This window comes from Bactrocera latifrons, unplaced genomic scaffold (assembly GCF_001853355.1).
Source record: "Bactrocera latifrons isolate USDA-ARS-PBARC rearing strain unplaced genomic scaffold, ASM185335v1 scaffold_78, whole genome shotgun sequence".
In the NCBI taxonomy this organism is placed as follows: domain Eukaryota; kingdom Metazoa; phylum Arthropoda; class Insecta; order Diptera; family Tephritidae; genus Bactrocera; species Bactrocera latifrons.
In genome coordinates, this window is record NW_017537467.1 from 258,743 (window position 1) to 274,484 (window position 15,742).

The window sequence follows — 15,742 nt, forward strand, 5'->3', positions numbered from 1 at the left end:
GGCGCCACGTAGCGAAAAGAAGAAACGACTGGCGCGCTGTTGTTAACTCGGCTATAATCGCGTAAGCGGTGTCTACGCCAATTAAGAAGAAGAAGAAGCGCTTAGAATCTCACACCATAGATTTAGTTTATTTCCGATGGAAAAAGTTTATAACACTCCTAAGTCTATTCTAGAATGTTTGTTAAAACAAAAAAATAAAGTTCAGCAACTTTAGAGATATTTGCAAAATTTTATTGAAAATTTTAATATTTTGGTTAAGGCATTAAACCATTTCTGTTAAATGGTTTTAAACTTAAATTTACGACTCATTATATAGTCATTACTGTTGTATGTCGTTCGATTACAGAAGTTAAGTACTTCTATTAATCAAAATTAAAAGTAAATAGCCTAATCGTCTCGTAAATATTAAAATTCTGCGCTTTACTCGAGTGGAAATTTTCAAATTTGATCGTTGAAAAAATGCAATCAATTATTCGACGTAATCTGTGAACGAACGAAGCAACGGCAGCTATTGAAAATAAAAGTAACAACTGCAATTTTAATTAATTTAAATACAAATTGGATTGTGTAAAATGCCGTAAACACACGGCCTTCGTATGACGCAGCGCAAAACATAGCATTCAAACAAGATTTGCATACAATTATACTCACTTTTGTGCTAATACATTTAGCACATAGGATTGTATAGGCCTGTCTACATATGTACCTACAAGTGCAACTAGTACACGCTTTTTATGAGAGAAACTAGGTCAACGAGGAATTAACGCGTCAAAGCCACCGGGTACTGTGGCAGGTTGCATTATTGATATGCCAATTCAGAAAAACCGTATGACCAACGCTCCAGCATACATCTGCAGCTGTTTTATTCGAAAATATTATTTACAATCGTTTCGAATTCTATTTAACCTTAGTTTATGGGCAAAGATAAAAAATAATTTTCGTCGAATCAATATTCTTGTTTGGATATATCAATAATTCTTGGTTAGATCAAAAAAATAATAATAATAATAATATATCCAAAAAAAATTTTATATAAAATATAATAACAATATACTACCATCCATATATTATCATCCAAAAAAAATTTAATATTCTAACCAGCCATATACAAGTTTATAGGGTAAAGATAACTACTCGTTACCGAAATGGTAAGAATTGAACTTAAAGTTTTTAGAAGAATGGATCTCATTTCGAAGACGACGCATCGCCTTTGGTTTATTGGGTGTTGATTTGTTTTTGGTGAGTGATTTTTTCATACTACTTTGTTTGCTCCCTGACTTCTTTCCGGAATGGAATTTGCTTTATTTAAAATATTCAGTAAATGAAACGAGGAATTCGTTCCTATTCAGTTATAAAAAGAATTTTAATAAATACATCTAATGCAGCTGGTTACACAATATTTTAATAACACATTGTACCACTGGGCAACTGGGAAAAGCAACTCTATAATTAACACTATAAATATAAAGGACTCTGGTCCGTAGATAAGTTCTGTTCATTAACTATCCAGAGATTTATTGATAATTGCAGCATTTATTATTTTTAGAACTTCGTTATTTTAAATATACGTATTTAACATTTTATATATGTACATATGTAAATATTCGGTATTATAGTTGGTTTCGATTTCCTCACCTCAATGTAAAATTTTATTACACAAATATTTATCATTGATCTATTCAATTCACAACATTTTTTACAAGGCACTTCATTGTGCTCTCCAAACGCGATCACCTGCCTGTCCCCATCAAGGTCATCAAGTAAATGCGCTCTCAAGCACGAATCGAAAAAAGTTTTGGAGCATTTTTTATATGAAATAAAACTTAAAAGACAATATAATCAAAAGCAGCAAACAATGTTGCTAGTGAGTGCGATAAATCTGAAACGACGCCCATTGACAGCGTTACACTGGAAAAGCAGGTAGAAATGCCGAGACAGGGCGAAGAGACTGAGCGGAGGGTAAGCAGTAGGCAATGCGCGTGCTCATTGACTTTGAGTGGTCAGGTGAGTTGTAAACTTGTTTTGTTGTTGCGCTGAAGCGTCAGAAAAACTAAATAAAACTACAAAACCAAAATAGACAATGCTAAGAGAGCTTGCCGCTATACTTGAGTTTGTCTATGCAATTTTTTGTGTTGCTGTTCAGGCGTTGTCTCGGCTGCAACACCTTTTATATCACACCAACAAACAACAAAATTTCAACAAACAAAAAAATCTTTTCGCACTTAACTTCGGTGGCAATTGAAACTTAACAATTTCAAGTATTTTCAAAATTTTTTCACATGCCTGACATATTTGCTTACTTGAGTGTTGCCGTTCTGTTGGTGCGTAACTACGTCGCACGATTTGCCAAAAAGATTGTTTGACTTTTTTCGTCCACGTTTCTCAACATTTTATTTTGTTATTTATTTTTTATCACATAAATCTCGATCGAGAGATCGAAACCCAATAGCCAACGAGTTTCGACTCAGAGCGATGCGTTAGAGCAACCCAAAATAGCAAAATAGGCGCAAAGTTGACGTTCTTCCCCGTACCTGTGGCCGCTCAAAGTGAATCACGCACAACAAGGTGTTAGAAAATTTATTGCCATCATTGATTGGCGTACACAGCGATTAACATTTGCCAGAACATGGATGTGCAAATTGCAACTACATGTGGCCGCAGTAGCAGCCACTGACACCAACTGAATGTTGCTGCAACATTTGCTGAAAATCGGCAAATTTATTAAATCCTTTTAGTTGCTCCTATTTTCAGCATTTTATCTCGCTGCCAATGAAGTTGCTGCTTGCTTTCTTGCATGTTGGCAACATGCTACTCCAACAGCAGGAGCAGTCTGGCATTCCAGTTCCGCATACCGATTTGTCGAATTAATAAATAAATTCTCATATAAAGCAAACTAGTTTGTGCGCAGCGTTTTGGCATAACCGGGGGTGTGGTGGAAGCTGCGAATGGAGGAGTTTGCCATAGCTTGTGTGCGGTTGCCACACTTCTTGCATAGCACAAAGCCAGTTGTTGTCTTGTTTTCCTCTTTTTTATATTTTTTACAAACAAATAAACACATACTATGGGGCAGAAAAATTGAATCGAATAAAAGGATGTGGACCTACAGCTCACGATAACAAGAATTTTCATTTTTAATTTGTCTGTGAATTTTATCATCCATCTGCGATGCGATACACGTGCGCCCAAATATAGTACTCACTATTTTAACGTAAACGTAAATGCAACTATGTACGAAGCTTGCTTAAAAGTTTTCACGAATTTTATATACAATAAGAACAATTTTCTTTCTTCATGGGTATCTATGCATCTTCTTCTAAGTAGTTACTCCAAGATAAGTGCCTCTCCTGCAGCATCTTTCCCAATACTAAAACACTCTTTTAACCAATACTATTGGCATTTTCTTCACTCCAATAACGTTTTCGTATTTTCTTGACGTGCTACTAGTTGTTTACATCTTCTCTACGCTCTGAAAACATTTTTTACCGCCGATAAACGTTGCTTTTGTCCGTGAGCAACAGTTAACATTCGGAATTTTTTGGAATAAGCACAAATCGAAGACGAGCCTAAAAACGCCCAAACAAACAACTGTCAACAATTAAATAGAAATTCAAAATGGCCGTAATTGTCAACAGAACTTAGGGATATAAGTACCAACATAACACAATAAAATAATCGAAAATGGAACACACGTGACCCCCGAAAACTGAAAATTCGCAATACTTTTCGTACAAATTGTAGATTGCGTTTTATATTTTGGGATTAGGGAGCAAGGAATATTAGCCATCGAAAATCGCTTTACTGTTATTTTAAAATATTTTCAATCTGTTCACTTTAGCATGACTAATTGTCGGATTACTTTTGGCATTATGTTTAATGCATTTTCAAAACAAGCAAGACCTCTTAGATAATTTTATGAGCACATTAATAAAAAGAAGTCATTCAGTACCAACTCTACGTTGCACTACTCATCAAGTAGAAGTTTTAAGTGCAGTGCAAAATGCAGTTATTTCAGTCGATGTTTTCGTGGTGAAGAGTAATCCGTGTTCGGTGCTTGTTTCTTCCTGATTTGGAAAGGTAACTGGCAAAAACATGGTGGTGAAATGTCCAGTTTTTCCAAAAAAGTGTTTGAAAGTGCTTCGTGGGCTTATACCCGGCTTATACCCAGCGATGCCACTTGTTACAAAGCAGCGCTATCGAATTTTGTTTACATTTTTCTCGCTGGTCCCACTAATACCTATATTTGGCCTAATCTTATGATAAGTCATATGACGATTTTGCAATTTTGGTTTGCGCACAGCATCAATACCATTGTGTCCGGGATAAGTACTGATTTTGGACATCCTTCACGAAATTCTTCTTGGAGTGATCTACGACGTTGTGAGTGGGCAGAATTTTTTCATTCTGGCGTGCGCTGTCAAATTATGAAATATAAAAGGTTTTCAACGTAGTAAATTTAAATATTGAATATATGAAAGATTGTATGGCTTAGTTCGATCACATTGGCGCCATCATTAGAATCTGTCGATATTTTGAAGAATCAAAATCATGAGAAAGGTTTCGAGGTTTTTAATTAACATCAGTCCTCTCTATTAGACGAAATTTTTAACCCGATTTTGGTAGGGTGCCAATAATTTTGCTTAATATTCGAAATGTTTGCTTTAAAGTCAAGCAAACTATTAGCGGTTTATTCAAAACACGATATTAACCGAGCACTTGCGTATATATACACACGAGGATGGAAATCATTGTATTCAATTTGTTGGACTAGCACTAGATGAATATACGGATATTGACGGGATGATAATGTCACCAGCAATGCATTTAGTTCACTCTATGTTTATTCCACTCCACTCAATCTGATTAAAATAAAATCAACTCTGACATTATTATACTCGAGCAGTTCCACCTACAGCGTCAACAGTTGATAGTCAATAAGAACTATGGGCTCGTATGCGCGAACTAATTTTCATTTGAAATTCAAAAAATACAAAAAAATAGTACGAACTTCATGGCCATATATTATATATAGACTTTAAATTATATTAAGCTCATATAAGTATATAATATCAAGTTTAAAGTTTATATTCAGATGTTTGTGCGAGTTGTAATTTTTAAATTCATCAGTTTTTATCAGCAGATTTAGAACTACAATAATAATATGTAAATTAGATTAAATAATTTATTACTGGTATACTTAAATTGTTTCTTATTAATTAGTAGGTAGTTTTTTGCCTCCGAAGAATGAATGAGATAAGATCAAATAAAGTTAGTTCAAAGCAAAAGCACAGAAATGGTTCGAATTGTCCGTTGACTTAATTATGGAATTTGTAATATGATAATTTTTAATTAGCACAATTAACAAATAAAAATAAAATATTCAAGTTTAATGCGAGTTGAAAAGACGATTTTTGTATTTCAAAATGTTTAATGAATTAAATAAGTTTCCAAATATCCAAGGTTACAGCGTGGAGTTGATTACTTTTAAGTACGTTATCACACATAAACGCATATCAAGTTGGTTTATGAATAAATTAATTATCACCCGTTTACATATATACATACGCTTAATTCAAGATATGACATCACAGTATTTTTTTGATGGATATAGGTTTACTGAAAATTTCATTACTTCCGAAATCAGAAAACAGCAGAAATAGTTGAGAGCGAAAACTGGCTGTCCAACTATAAAACTTTCTACCAAAATTTCCTTTATAACTGGGAGCAACAAAAGTATCATTGAACATAAATTGCCTGTAAGTGGGGCAAATATTAGCACCTACTCATTGCATTATCCCTCGCTAATTTGGGGCCATTGTTTGCTAATAAAGTTCGCTTTCGATACATTCATTCGGATAATCGCACCACCCGCGTAGCTCAGTGGGCCTTTCACCTGTTGAACAACAACACAGCAGGTAATTAACAAGAAAGCAAATAACACTTATATCTACTATATATTTTAGGCAACACAAAAACCCTTTCCGCGCAGCGGAAATCTTCTTGGTTCGAGTCGGTTATGAAGATAAAGACCAAATGTAGATATGTATTTCAATTAAACTTACCAAATTTTTGTTGTTGCTGGTTGAGAAACAAAATGCCTGCTGGGCGCCAGATGCTGAATATTCCAATGCACCGTTACCTAAAGTTACACTTTCTTCATATGTACACAGAAGACGCTAAAACGCTTTCAACTTAATCCAAATTTCAAACAAAAGATTTAATTATTTCGACGAAAAATTAGCGGAATCTGCAACAAAATAAGGAATAATGCTATTATATTTAATTCTTCAATAAGGTTCAATATAATAAAAAACACAATAAAAGAAAAACGAGAAAAGTTAAAATTAATAAAAGTATAATATTGTCCTTAAACAAACAATTCTTTTTGTGTATAAAACTGGACTAACAAAAAAAAAATTATTATACTGGCAGACATTAAAGTAAAAAATAGAATGATGATATATTATTTTATATACTAAAACGAGTTCCACAAAAATTTATTGACATTACCTGACGCAGTTAGAACTATAAAATTGGGAAAAGGAAGCTCATCACGACGTTTGTAATAAATAACTCTAATTGGAAAATCAAATGTTAAGATAATTTGCAATTGAGCGGAAAAAACTAAGTACACAAGCCAAACATTTCTTCTGTACAATATTTTAAATAAATACTTAAGGGGTTACATGGGTCTCACGGCTTCAAAAATTTTGTTTAGGTGTAGGCNAATATTTTAAATAAATACTTAAGGGGTTACATGGGTCTCACGGCTTCAAAAATTTTGTTTAGGTGTAGGCACAGATTTGAAAATTTTGGAAATTTTTGGTTTTTCTGGAAACTGTGTTTTCTAAATTGGTTCTCAAGATTTCTCGACAGATCTTAATTAAATTGTACACAGATCAGAACAGAGAAAAATTTCATCAAATTCCAAAAATGGAATATTCGCTTTTTTCCTTCTTTCAATACACAGTTTTTGGTGTTAATTATAACACATTTTTAATTTTTGATGAACCTTTAAGAAGTTCTCTCGTCATCATCGTAATGACCGAGCTTTATTTTCCTTTGGAAATTTCACAAAATCTTTATAAAATATATATGTATCTTTGAAATAATAAGAAATTTTAATAAAACCTTTTCAATTACTGCGCAAAAAAAATACTAAACGGCGATACGATCAATTTTTTTTACTTTCCTAATTTATTATTACGATTTTTTTATATTTTGTTTATTACTGGTTTATGTGTTTATGGAAGTAGCTTGCGAAATATCTGCACATTCCAATTTATTTACAATCAGACAGCTACCAATCCATTTTATTTAACTGAATTTCGCCCGTTGATATTCCGTTGCTGCACTCTCTTCGTTACACACTCTTTTTTCCGCACATATTCGATTGAATCATCGTTCAAACAACAACAACACTTTCACTTATCACTGCACTAATCATATTTCATTTATTCCCTCTAATTTCTCCTACCGCATAGAGTCATTTGTTAATTTCGCCCATAATTGTAATCTTATCTGCATACGATATGGCTAAGACATTGAAGCCATCGTTATTGCAGCGATAAAAATAACTGATAATGAAACTAATTTTTTTTTTTGTTACTTTTGGTTTTGTGTGGAGGAGTGAGTATACAGTACCCTGTCAACCCATTAGAAACAGGGTAAATATATGTAAAAATTTACGAATAACATTCTTGGACAGTTTTCTAGGCGAAAAACTTGAATTTTTTCCACTGCCTAAGCATTAAGTAGACTATGCACTACATGTTACCACGTGTCAAATATTAAACAAATGTACCGTTGCTATTAGCGGGACTTAAATATGAAATTATATTGAAATATTTACTTCACTTGGAGTTAGCATTTGTGATTTATGACTCATCAGAGATAAATTGAGTGGCGTAGTGGAAGGAAACGAATTTTTTTTATAAATGTTTGACTTTTATTTCAGAGTTTCCAGAGTTTTATGTATTAGGAAGGTATTTCTTTTTTAGTTTTCTGAAGCATTATAATATAAGCAATAAAAAATTAACTTTTTAGGAAATAGGTACAAAATCGGACATTTCAAAGAAAACCCAAAGTGCTATTGCTGCACTTTTCAAATATAACAGAACATCCTACAGAAAACAAAAAAAAAAAAAAAAAAAAAAAATGGAATGACTGCAGTTACTGTTCCTCGAGTCCCGAAAATTGTGCATACATTCAAATATTGCACCGTTGGTCGCACAAGTATGCAGCAAAATGCTGCCCAAAATGGGAAAATATCTGAGCCCATTCGACGTAAAGTAATGAGGTTCACTCTGTACTTGCGCAGCAAAACAGCTAGATAAAATTAAAAGAAGCTAAATGATGTCCATGAAAAAATATCGCAAAGAAATGGTGAACGCATCTTTTCAGAAAAAAAACCTTAAAACCGCCGTACAGAAAAGAAATCAAAATTGACCGAGCGAATGAAAAATCAAGGAGTGGTAAGGGTCAAACTTCATCAGAACTATACAAAGGTGGATTGAAACAAGGTAAACATGAAAAGTTATGAAAGTTCCCCGAAAGTCCACCTTTCAAAGTTATGCTGCTATTTAACATGACTTTCTCCTTTACAAAGATTTACTTTAGCGACGAAGGCTTGTGCGTCGTAGACCGTCTGAACGTTATGTAGATAACTGCATTCAAAACACGGTAAAATATCCCCCCAACGTAATGATTTAGAGCTGCATATTGGTGGAAGGTCCTGGACTAATTTATTTTGTTGAAGGAACTATGATTAGTGAGCAGTACACCAATGTACTTCAAGATGGTTTTGTACCATATTTGGTAACACTGAAGGGTTTCAGCAGTCCAGTACTCTTATACGCCTGCTGAGGTGCCTTGCCACACCTCCCGACGAACGACTGATATCCTTCACAATTTGGATATCAATATATTACCTTAGGCGGGCATTTCAACCGACCTAAGCCCCACCGAAAACTGTTGAACGTTTCTTAAAACAAAGGTATGTTCCCGAAAAATATCACAATAGCCCCACTCAAAGATAACATAAGGTATGTGTGCATAAATGATCCAGATTTAAAAATAATGGTGATATTTGTTTAAATGGAATGCCTCAAATAGTGAAGGCTGTTAATAAAAGCAAAGGTTTGTCAACCAAATACCAAATAAATTTAAGTTTTTATTAATTTTATGAAAGTATGATATTTCAAATAAATATTATAAAAAAAATTACATTCACATATCCTAATAACTTTTGGTTTATTTGACTTTGAACGCAAAACTATATGAATGATTGTCCCTGTTTCTAATGGGTTGGCGGGGTACTGTATATGTGATATATATACATATAATACATAAATAATGCTCCCTGTCGTGCTGTTGAGTGTAGTTAGTTTGCCTCTGAATAGCTCTTGTTCTTCCCCTTATGACGTTAGCGCACTATAACATTTCTATTTAGTTGGCCGTAAGCCAGCTTTAGTTTGAAAGATGATGAAGGTAATTACGTAAGGACAGAACTAGCATTAGATCGCTTTTCAATTAAATTGGTTTTTCTGTAATGTAAGAACCCTTTAATTGGAAAGCGACAATTTTGATAGAACATATAGCCGAACTGTTTTAGGATAGACTTTTCTACTAAAATGAAAAAATTCCAATTGTGAAAAGCTCGTTAACTGTTAAAAGGTAGAAATTGAAAACAATCCACAAAACATTAGAAATCAGTTCTAATTTCAGCTAATGCTTGGCTGTCTGTCTGTTGCGACTTTCAAGGTTTATCATGGAGTCGCCGCTGTGTATTTATATTTCTCATCTAGAGAAGTATACGGAATTTCCCACGGAGCCATTTTAGCACAGCTCAGAAAAAAAAAAAAAAAAAGAACATGTCAGCTTTGTACCAATATTGGAGTTAACCAAATAAGATTAGTGTTAATATGATAATTTCCAACAACGGGCACCAATTGAATTGTATTCGCAACTCTGCGTCTCTGCCCCTACTCGCCTATTTGTTTGTGTAATCAGACAAGCAATCAAGCTAGCGAACATTCACTGTGTAAAGAGCCAGACAGCTCCTTGTTCATCTTCGTCATTTAAAGCTTTTGCGACCACTTTTTGCCAACGTTGCATGCTACCTCATGTAGTATTAAGCGAGTGTTGTCGCATGTTGCACGAATGATTTGCCGATTTGCCTACTTCATGCATACAAAATCTCGTTTTGCCGCCAATTCCGTTCGCTATCTTTTGGCGCGATCGACATGCTGAGTGTTTTGGCATCTGTTAGATAAACGTGATAATAAGATTGATAACAGTTTCATTGAATTTCTCTCATTTGCCGCGTTGTTGATTTCCTCGTTTGAATAATTGCCCGGCTGACTGGCATCAGCGCGCAAATTTACATTGCGCTTATGTGGTAGTAATTGTTAACAGTTTTCTTTTTTGTTTTCCTCCGCCAAGCCGCAACTACATGGCGTTTGTATTTAGTGGCATCAACCGGTAAGCAACCATCTAGCAACACAATCGCAGCCGGCTTTCCTAATTAAGTCAAGGTTTGTTTGTGCGCAATTGTTACAGCTGGCCTGGTATTTCGCGTCTCAAATTTCTTCTTAGTGCTCCAATTACACAATTCTACTGTCGTTAATGGTCGCGCTTCGTTGCACATTTTATAATTTTTACTTTTATGTTATACTGGTTTTCTTATTTCATGCTTCAAATTTTTTGTGTTATAAAAAAGTACACTTCCCTCAAAGCGTTGCTATTTTTGCTTTCCCTTTAAATATTTTGATTTGCACCGCGAGTGTTAACCGTTTATTGCATGTAGACATATGTATGTGTTTGCGAGGAACGGAATGGAGCATCTCTTTAGTTAGTTCACTTAATACTGAATATATTGCATTTCATATGCCCATATTCATACATACTATTTTTAAATACATAGATGTATATGGAACGGTTGGGATCAATTTTAGCTAACATTTCCATAGTCTTCAGATATGGTAGATACTTTGAATTTTAACAGATACGGATAGATGTAGTATTATGAATAAAAATAAAATCTCAGTTAAACAGAAAGTTTAGTCAAATATGTATGTATATTAGTTAAAACATGTATATGTAACTCAAGAACGAATAGCCAAATTATATTCATGTTTGCTTTAAGGGGTTATATACAGTAAGGATTTTCAAAAAATCGATTTTTTTGCATTTAAATGTATATATATCTGAGTATATACACACAAAATTTAAAGTCGATCCGACGAATATTTTCGTAGTTATAGACATATTAGCGAAAAAAATTAACTACATGCAAAGTGCTTTCAAAACTTTAAACTCGTTTTTCTCGAAACTGCGTTTTCAAAGTCGGTGCGTAAGATTTCTCAGAAACGGCTGAACAGATCGGACACAACCTTCTTAACTATATTTTTTAGTAATTAATCGAAGGATTTCCCCATCCGATGAAAATTTCTTATTTTTATAAGCAGTTAAAGACCCGAATTTTGGTCGAAAATCGAACCTTTTGCTTTGCCGCCATTTTGTCAAACAATTTTTTTTTTGCTAATTCCTTCCATCAATCACTAGATTATTTATTATATTAATGAAATTTATTTGGTTTTTGTATTTTAGATGATTCAGTCCAGAGATATCGTGCTCACCGCAAGAGGCCTTTTTTTGCGGACCTCTGCAAAATTGGCAATACCAACGTTCCCGATAATTATTTTTTTCAGTAACAAATATGTGAATATATTCTAAGGTCACCATAATATACCTGCCAAGTTTTAAATCAATAAACCAAAGAGTTTGCTTAGAAAAAATTCTTGAAAAATGCCTTTTTTTCGACTAACTGTATATAACTCCTTAAAAAATAAATAAATGCAAATCTAAAGATAACAATTAAGGAAGGGCTAGGTTCGGGTGTCAACGAACATTTTCCACTCTCGCATCAAATACCGTATTTGTGTAAAGTATTATTCCGCTATCATTATTGGTTCCTAATGTATATATTATACAGAGATTTCACTCATATTTCGTACATGTCATCAGGGTCTTCTTATATACCGAATTTCATTGAAATCGGTCGAGTAGTTCCTGAGATATGGTTTTTGGTCCATAAGTGGGCGACGCCACGTCCATTTTCAATCAAAAAAAAAAGCCTGGGTGTAGCTTCACTCTGCCATTTCTTCCGTAAAATTTAGTGTTTCTGACGTTTTTTGTTAGTCGGTTAACGCACTTTTAGTGATTTTCAACATAACCTTTGTATGGGAGGTGGGTTATTATCTGATTTTTTCCATTTTTGAACTGTATACGAAAATGCCGGAAGAAAACGACTCTGTAGAGTTTGGTTGACATAGCAATAGTACGAAAAACTTAGTAGGGGGCGGGGCCACGAACACTTTTCCAAACAAATTACGTCCAAATATGAGCCTCTCTAATGCGATCCTTTGTGCCAAATTTCACTTTAATATCTCCATTTATGGCTTAGTTATGGCACTTTATAAGTTTTCGGTTTTTGCCATTTTGTGGGCGTGGCAGTGGCCCGATTTTGCCCATCTTCGTACTTAACCTTCCTATGGAGCCTAGAAATGACAAAATAGACTCAGCACGTCACCCTTATCATTTGTACCATATAATTGTATATTTTATGGGGTCTTCTACTTTTCCATCGCGATGAATTTCGTGGCAAATTTAGTAGAGCATTTTCAGAATATGAAAGTATGTATAATCTTGATTATCTACGACTATATCATTGAAGTTATGAGTTCACATGTACATATATACTCGTATGTTCACCCCGTCAGCTGGAAACGCATTGGTGCGACACTGCTACACAAATTTTTCATTTTATGTTTCAAAAATTCAGCCATAGCATGATTTAATCTATTTTTTGGGTGATTTTCATAAACAAACAAAACAATTTTAAGTTTGAATGAATTCGCTTATCTTTCAGTGAAATCAGTATAAAGCGGAATTATATGTTGAAACCGCTTCGAAATCAAATCAGACCAGGCCACCCCTTCACTCAGCTGCACTAATAGTTTTTGCTTCGAAATTTGATGTGGATTTTCGAATTGCACATTGTTACGCCAGAAGTGTCTATTGCAACTCGTCCGCAACTGTTGCTCGCCACTACAATTTTCGTTGTTAATATGCATAAAACATTTCAAAGGCGTTACTCAGTTTCAGTATAACCAATGGCTAGAGGCCAACATTTTCCACCACTCTGTATTGACATACACACCCTCAGCTGCCGCTGAGTTTTCTGCCTTCGTTTTCTACGCCGTCATCAAATGCGGTGGGTTTCGATTTTTCCTTGCCGCTTGGTGTCGAATCTGTGATACGTCTATAACCGTTTAGTATGCAATTTCAGACTTTTTACTAAAGCCAACAGCAACAAAAATATAACATCAACTCTTGCATACAGAGTGACCGGTAGCTGATAGCAGCGGTGGTTGGAGAGGAGGTGTTGCTGCTGGTGGTAATTGTATAAAAACGTGGTTGGTTAAAACGGCAGAATCAGTTATGGAGACGGCAGTGGTGGCAATCTACCACATACCACAATCGCGCGCTTTCAGTTAACAAACTCATTGACAGGCGTGGATCAAAAGTAGGCAAACAAATACTTTCCGAATGGGTATACGTATTGTCAGTTGCAGCTGGCGTTGATTTTAAAACTGACCGACCCTACCATTGGCAAAAAAGCGTATATGGTAAACCAGACCACCGTCGACTGCGCAGCCAGTGGTAGCGCCAACTTGTCTGTCAGTGTTGCAAGCAGACTTGGTTGCTCACTTCAACATTCTGGCTGCTGGAAACCTCTTGCTTGCTTACTGATCGATGACTTAGGCGCTCGCGCATGTAATCTATCAGACGATTGCCGCGATCATTCTGCTTTTGCATCACTTGTACGTGCAGATCAAGGAGATTCGTTAGTGGGATACATCTTTACAGACGCAATCGGGGCAATGGCTTTATTGCTAGTTGCATCATTTTCGTTCGCCATCCTCCGTTTATGTTTGAGCCGTGTAATGCAGGCGAAATTTCAGTATTTATAGCTAACAATTTCATGAATTTCATGCATTCCTGTATATTCCTGCTACTTATCTGGTGCCACAAAAATATTACTACGTATTGATATTGTTTGTTGTTGTTATATTTTCAGCTTTTTGACTGCCACTGTATATTGTATCCGACAGTGACTTTTCGATTCTTCTTTTTAATTGGCGTAGACACCGCTTACGCGATTATAGCCAAGTTAACAAAGCGCGCCAGTCGTTTCTTCTTTTCGCTACGTGGCGCCAATTGGATATTCCAAGCGTAGCCAGGTCCTTCTCCACCTGGTCCTTCCAACGGAGAGGAGGTCTTCCTCTTCCTCTGCTTCCCCCGGCGGGTACAGCGCCGAATACTGTCAGAGCTGGAGTGTTTTCGTCCATCCGGACAACATGACCTAGCCAGCGTAGCCGCTGTCTTTTAATTCGCTGAACTATGTCAAAGTCGCCATATATCTCGTACACCTCATCGTTCCATCGAATGCGATACTCGCCGTGGCCTACGAGCAAAGGACCATAAATATTTCGCAGAACTTTTCTCTCGAAAACTCGCAACGTCGACTCATCAGTTGTTGTCATCGTCCAAGCCTCTGCACCATATAGAAGGGCGGGTATTATGAGTGACTTTTAGAGTTTGGTTTTTGTTTGTCGAGAGAGGACTTTGCTTCTCAATTGCCTACTCAGTCCAAAGTAGCACCTGTTGGCAAGAGTTATCCTGCGTTGGATTTCCAGGTTGACATTATTGCTGGTGTTTATGCTGGTTCCAAGATAGACGAAATTATCTACGACTTCAAAGACTGTCAACAGTGACGTGAGAGCCTAGTCGCGAGTGCGACGACCGTTTGTTTGATGACAGGGGATATTTCGTCTTACCCTCGTTCACTGCCAGACCCATTTGTGTTGCTGCCTTATTCATTCTGGAAAAAGCAGAACGAACGACGCGGGTGTTGAGGCCGATGATATCAATATCATCGGCATACGCCAGCAGCTGTACACTCTTATAGAAGATTGTACCTTCTCTATATAGTTCTGTAGCTGTAATTATTTTCTCCAGAAGTAGGTTGAAGAAATCGCAAGATAGGGAGTCGCCTTGTCTGAAACCTCGATTGGAATCGAACGACTCGGAGAGGTCCTTCCCGATTCTGACGGAACTTTTGGTGTTGCTCAACGTCACTTTACACAGCCGTATAAGTTTTGCAGGGACACCAAATTCAGACATCGCGGCATAAAGGCAGCTCCTTTTCGTGCTGTTGAAAGCAGCTCTAAAATCGACGAAAAGGTGGTGAGTGTCGATTCTCCTTTCACGGGTCTTTTCCAAGAATTGGCGCATGGTGAATATCTGGTCGGTTGTCGATTTTTCAGGTCTAAAGCCACACCGATAAGGTCCAATCAGTTTGTTGACGGTGAGCTTTAATCTTTCACACAATACTCTCGATAGAACCTTATATGAAATGTTGAGGAGACTTATCCCACGGTAGTTGGCGCAGATTGTGGGGTCTCCTTTTTTGTGGATTCGGCATAGCACACTTAAATTCCAATCGTTGGGCATGCTTTCGTCCGACCATATGCTGATGCATGCTCCTTATCAGTTCTTCGCCGYCGTGTTTGAATAGCTCGGCCGGCAATCCATTGGCCCCCGCCGCTTTGTTGTTCTTCAGGCGGGTAATTGCTATTCGAACTTCTTCCTGGTCGGGCAATGGAACGTCTGCTCCATC

At 36.0% G+C, this 15,742-nt stretch overlaps 1 protein-coding gene across 3 annotated transcripts in view; it reads right to left on the reverse strand.

Moving 5' to 3' along the window:
* Window positions 1-15,742, reverse strand: part of LOC108976562 — a 264,077-nt gene that overhangs the window by 188,822 nt on the left and 59,513 nt on the right. For all 3 annotated transcript variants that reach the window (XM_018945761.1, XM_018945760.1, XM_018945756.1), the window contains exon 2: window positions 6,060-6,244. The gene's annotated coding sequence lies outside the window, so the exon portion shown is untranslated. The remainder of the gene's footprint in view (window positions 1-6,059; window positions 6,245-15,742) is intronic.